The sequence below is a fragment of the Pteropus vampyrus genome, unplaced genomic scaffold (assembly GCF_000151845.1).
Source record: "Pteropus vampyrus isolate Shadow unplaced genomic scaffold, Pvam_2.0 Scaffold52, whole genome shotgun sequence".
NCBI classification, from domain to species: domain Eukaryota; kingdom Metazoa; phylum Chordata; class Mammalia; order Chiroptera; family Pteropodidae; genus Pteropus; species Pteropus vampyrus.
The window spans coordinates 1,806,807-1,812,854 of NW_011888833.1; positions in this window are offsets into that span (position 1 = coordinate 1,806,807).

Sequence of the window (6,048 nt, forward strand, 5' to 3'; positions counted from 1 at the left end):
AAGGTTAGCGACTGACGTAGAATTACGAAATCTCAAGACGGCAGCGAAGTCCAAAGGCAATAAAATTGACCGTGTCCTCCCGTTTTCCCCCTGCGGAAGCAAGAAGTGTGGAAACGAGAACATCAAAACTTTATGGTTTTAAGAATTTTTAAAAAAATCTCTTTCAAGTAAGCTTTTGAGAAAATTGAGCAAGGGACTTTTTCAGGAGAAATCCCCTTCCGCTGCAAAGGCTTTGAGTCTCTGACATTTTATAACTTCCTTTAACAGAGACGAGGAGACGCCCGCCTGCCCGCGGCCGGGAGGTGACCCGTCTGGGTCTTCACGGTCCGCGCGGTTCTGACGCGTTGTCCTTCACCGCTTAGGGCTTCTGTTCTGTCGCCTGATGCGTTTTCGCGGGGTCCCCTTGGCAGCCTTCTTGGCTCACTCACTGCGCTCTTCATAGTCAGTGATGACTGAAGCCAAGACGCCCCTCCCTCCCTCCCTCCCTTCATCGAATGTCAATTAATAAGCTACCCGGAGGCGGTGTGACCTGGGGTTCGGCCTGGGTCCAGATCCCCGTTTCGATACCTGCTGGGCCTGTGCACGCCGTCCTCCGCAAGGCCACGGTTCACACGCGGGTCTCGCCCTGTGCGGGTCGCTCTTAAAGTGCGCGGCGTATGTTAACGGGCCCAGAGGCAGCGCCGTCATTCCCTGCCTTCCCGCGGAAAGGCTAAGTGACCGGCCATGTGACCGGTCACAGAGCTCGCGCGCGGCCCAGACGGCGAGCCAGGCTCTCGCTGCGACTCCCCTGCTTGGCAGGTCGTCTCGCAGGGACCCGCGCTGTGGCGACGTCTGCTGCTGCTGCTGCTGCTGTGGTCAGTTCCACCACTTCTGAGCCTCGGGCGCCTCATCTGCACATGGGTTGTGCAGGAGATTCAATGAGATGATACACGAACACGGCCCGCACCTAGGAGGCTCGGTCAGGGGCCATCGCGTTGTGGAGGGCGCTGTGCCGGGAGGAGCAGGGATTACGAGGGTGACACTCTCAACTTTCGAGGCGCCTACAGTTCGGAAGGGCAAATGAAATAGGTTCCAACCGAGCACACTGCAAGGCACCATGGGAAGAGAGCAGTCACAGGAGCACGGCCCAGGGTCGCTGTGTCCGGGGCCTCCGCCCCCCAGCTCTTACCCTCAGTCCCTTCTCTGGGGACCTCCCTAGGCTCCCCCAGACTAGGTCCGGCATGTCTCCTGAGCTGCTTTTGCAGAGGACTCACCTCTCACAAGCTCTGTGAGGGCCGGGACCGACTGTCCTGCTCACCATGACAGCCCCAGCGCCCAGCACGGGGCCTGGGACCAGACGTTTGCTAGGTGCAAGAAAGGAACGCGGGATTTTTAACTTGTGTTAGTCTTACCTGGCCTCCTGGGCTTTGATGAGGAAATTGAGGGCACACTGAGCAAATGAGCCAAATCGGGGAGCAGAATCTCACTTATCATGTGACAGAAGCATGAGCCACAAAATTTCCAACAGACTGGAACGGCGAATTGGGATTAAGACAGTGAGCTGTGACGGGAGGAAACGCAAGGGCTATGTGTGGCTTGGGGGACCCACGATCCCAGCACGGGCGGGCGTGGCTGAGACAAGGCCTCCTGAGGGCGCCGTCAAGCTTCTAGGCGACCCCACATTCACGGAGAACGCGATCCTGCTTTGGACTGCGTTACTACACGTGCAGTGTTCAGGCAACGCGTTTAGTTTCCGCTTCAGCAGGGGCGGTGGAAACAGGACTTCTCAGGAAACCACCGGACCCTCTGAACTTTACCGAGAACCCGGTACCTGCCTCGGGGTTGGGAGCATTAAGTAATTTGACGCTTTATTATTTTCATTGGCGAGGAACAATGGCAGGAACTGGAATGTTTCATCTGAAAAAGGAAAGAATTAAATGGGAAAACAGGAGACATGGTGCGATGGTCTGCTGCACGGTCTCCTTAGGTGAGAAAGAGGGTAAGCTTCATCTCGATCATCCGGATGGCGGGATCACTGAGGCGAAGGAAGGCGAGGCGGGCAGGTTCCGGCTGGACGTAAGCTAACCCTCTCTCGCGCGCAAAGCGTCCCAAAGTGGAGTGAAGTGTCTGGGGAAGTGGCGAGCTGCTCAGGGGTCCAGGTGTCCTGCGCAGGACAGGTGCCCGTTTGGTGGGACTGGGTGAGACGCCGCCTCGGGCCCTCCCCCGCCGCTGAGACCTGCTTCGGCCCGGTGTGTATCACTGTCGTTGCCTGGCTCGGGTCCATTCCATGTATCATCTCGTTTCATTCCAAGAACCCAAAGGGATGAAGGCTGTTATCGGTCTCCTTTTACAGAAATTCAGTGCCATGTTCAGGGTGGCGAACGTGGCAAACTACTCGCCAAGCGCTGTCCCCCGGCCTGGCTGACTCCGAAGTCCCTGCTCTTTCCAGCACGGCCCCCAGAGGGGGGTCGCTGCTCGCATTCCGAGTGAATGCATAACGAGTCACCACGTCAGGGGTGGGAGGTGCCTGTCGCATTCCCCCGAAGGGAAGTCGAGCCCTGGAGAGCCGCATGGTGGCACAGGCGTCTGCACAGGACGTGGCACCCCACACACGGTGGAGGGACGTGTCGAGGCCGCCCAGGCAAGCCGCATCCTGGCTAGAGAGCGGGGTGACCAAGCCGAAGACGGCCGCACCCCTGGGAGCACTTCATCTCTCGTCTCCGTAAGACAGGACTCTCTCCGCTTTGGCTGCTCTTGGTTCTGGGGTGCTTACTTATCAGAGACCCCGAAGAGTCCCCAGCCCCGTGTAGCGGAGGATGCTAAGAGGGCCCAACAGCTTCGGCTTGATGTTAACAGTGGGCATGAGTTTCTTGTTCCTAAGGTCTGTCAGAAGACCCCACGCTGACCCTGCGACACTGGCCCCCCCACTGGTGGGGACATCTGAAGGTGTGACGGTCACTCCCGAGTCACTCGGGGGAACAGGACGAGGTTTCGGTGTGCTGGACAGAGCGTGATCTCAGGTCAGGAAACCGGAACTCAGTTTTTCGCTCCGCCATTGATTTATTGCTGTGCTTGTGGGAAGGTCTCCTGCTCTCTGGGCCTCAGCTTCCTCTTCCGTAACACGAGGCAGTTTTCGGGTAGCTTAAAAGTCCCTTAACTGTTTTACAATTTTATGAGTCAGAGGCAGTGTCGATCATCAGAGCACTTGAGACATGGCCAAAAATCTTAGCGGTGGAAGGAAAGAGACTAGGCCGCGAGAGCTCCGTGCTTTTTCCTTTCCTTCCTCCTTCCTTCCCTCCATCCCTCCCTGCATCTCTCCATCCTTCCTCCTTCCTTCCTTTCCCTCCCTACCCCTCTCCCTTTCCTACCCTCCTTCCTTCCTCTTTCTCTTCTTTTGCGATGCTTCACTCGGCCGAGGGGCAGACGTGGCCGAGGTCGTCCACCCTGTGAACGCCGACATCGGCGGGACGGCTCCGCGTGCACGCTGGCGGGCGAAGCTCCCCGGAGCACGGGGAGCCGAGGCCTTGGCCGTCCTCCATCCACGCTCCAGCCCAGCTTACCGTCTCCGCGGCGCTCCACGCGCTTCTACACCTTCGACGAACTTCATCATGTCTTAGCCGCGAACTCTTAAAAACGCTGCCCCTCCTCTCACCGCCGTGGCAGCTTCTGTGACGGGGAGGTGGGTGGCCCGTGCAGTGGCCTCGAGTTCGTGGGCCGTGCTCTGGGCACAGTGCTGGGGACAGGGGCCGACCACACTTCACCGTTTTCCTCGCTTCATCTGGTACCTTCTCCATAAACGTCAGTGGACGCTGGATTGAGCTAGCCACCCGCAGGAGCAGGTTCACAGAGGATGCAAGAGGAAGGAACGGGGGGCCCGCTGCCTCGGTTCTCGCCACCCTGTCCCCTGTCCTTTTTCCTTCTGCTAAACGTGGGCCAACGGGCCTTCAGAGTGAGTATTTGAGACAAGGCGAAACTACGCGTCTCTCTTCTGAAGAAAGACAGGTAGTCAGGAAAAAACTTGCTGAGGAATTTTGTACCACGCAAACACCACATGGAAAACTTTCTTCTTTTAGGATGGCATCTCGAGTCTGAAAGAGCACACCGTTCCCTGTGTACCATGCTGTAAGGGAAACGCTGTGCCAGCCGTCTGCCCACATGGCGGACACCGGCGCTGCGCCCCCAGCCCGCTGTGGCGGGGTTGTGCTCACGCTAGGGTTTGGGGACCGATCCGCCCCTGGCGGTGACAGTGGCTGTAGTTTTCGGGTTGGCGGTGATGAGTTTTTGTGATATTCGTCAGGTTGATGAGGATAAGTCACTAGGAAACACTCAGCTGTCTACTCCGTGTGGACTCTGATACTCAGACACGTCAGCCAGGTGACTTCCCAGCTGAACGGAGGCGGAGGTGCTTCACATGTGATGACACGTGGCCCGCGCTGCCGTGGGGGACGGAGGGGCATGCCTGCAGTCAGAACAGCCTCGTCACAGGGGACAGCCCCCTTTGTCGTGCAGGCGGCCCACCAGGTGTGAAGGGGAGTGAGAGAGGAAGGTCATAAGGACCCGTGAGGCGGGGATCTGTGGAAACGAGTCGGCTCAGGGGACAGTGAGTAGGTCACTACTTCCAAGAAAGAACCCAAAGTTCTGTTTTCTTGCAAGATAAGTTTTTGAAATGTAACTCACATATCATACAATTCATTTAAAGTGTACGATTTCATGCTCTTTAGCGGATTACAGATAGAGGCAGCCGTCTCCACGGTGAGTTTTAGAACATTTCGTTATCTCAGAGAGTCCCCCTACACTTTGGCGATCACCCCGTGTCCCCTCGTAGCTCCCAGCCTTAAGCGACCGCGGATGTAATTTCTGCCCCTACAGATTTGTCTATTCTGGATATTTCATATCAGTAAAATAGTAAAATATGTGGCATCTTATTATTAAATTAAAAATATAAACACGTGCCGGCTTCTTTCACGCGGCATGTTTTGAGGTCCATCCACATCGTGCCGTTCTCAGCCCTCGTTTCCTTTTCTGAGGAACAGCTGGATAAACTGCCGTGTAACGAGGTGCTACGTCCCAGCTCTCCGCAGACGGGCGCCTTCCGGCTGCATGAGCAGAGCTGTGGGAACGGCAGCGCACAGTTTCTGTGCGGGCACGGTTTTCACTCCTTAGGCAGACACCCAGGTAAGGGACTGCCGGGTCACAGGTGTGATCATCCCAAGACCAACCGGACTGTTTCCCACACAGGCCGCACCATTCCACTCCCGCCAGCAGCGTGTGAGGGGCCCGACGTCACTGAACGGTCGCCAGGGCTTGTTACTGTGTCTTTGTTACCCTAGCCATCCTTGTGGGGGCGAGGCGGTACCTCAGTGTGGCGGAGATGGGTAGCTCCCGGATGCTCATGATGTCGAGCACCTTTTCATATGCTCGTTGGCCGCTCATATAATCTTCTTTGGAGAGATGTCTATTCAGATCGCTTTTCCATTTGTTAATTGGGATGTCTTTATTGCTGAGTTGTAAGAGTCCTTCAAGTTATTATTATACATTAATAGATTTTATAATCATATAATAAACATTTTACATGTTATAATATAGACACATATTACCTATAATACCTAAAGTTTGGTATAGTCTATATTTTTTTTTATATAGATAGATACAAGATGCGTGATTTGCAAATATTTTCCCCCATTCTATGGGTTCTCTTTTCATTTTCTTGATAATACTGTTCAAAGCACAAAGGTTTAAATTTTGATGGAGTCCGGCTGATCTACGTTTTTCTTTTGTTGCTCGTATCATATCTAAGAATCCAGTGCCAAATCCGAGATCCGAAGCTTGACCTCTGTGGCTTCTGCTAAGCGCCGTACCAGGTTAGCTCTCACGCTCAGGCCCGTGGCCCGTCGGGGCTGGTGTCTGTGAGCGGCGTGAAGGGCCAGCCCCATTCTTCTGCACGTGGCGCTGCTCCAGCTCCGTTTGTTGCAAAGACTATTCTTTCCCCATTAAACGGTCTTGGCAGCCTGACCGAGAACCAACTGACCATATGCTCGTGGCTTATTTCTGGACTCATTTCCGCTCCAT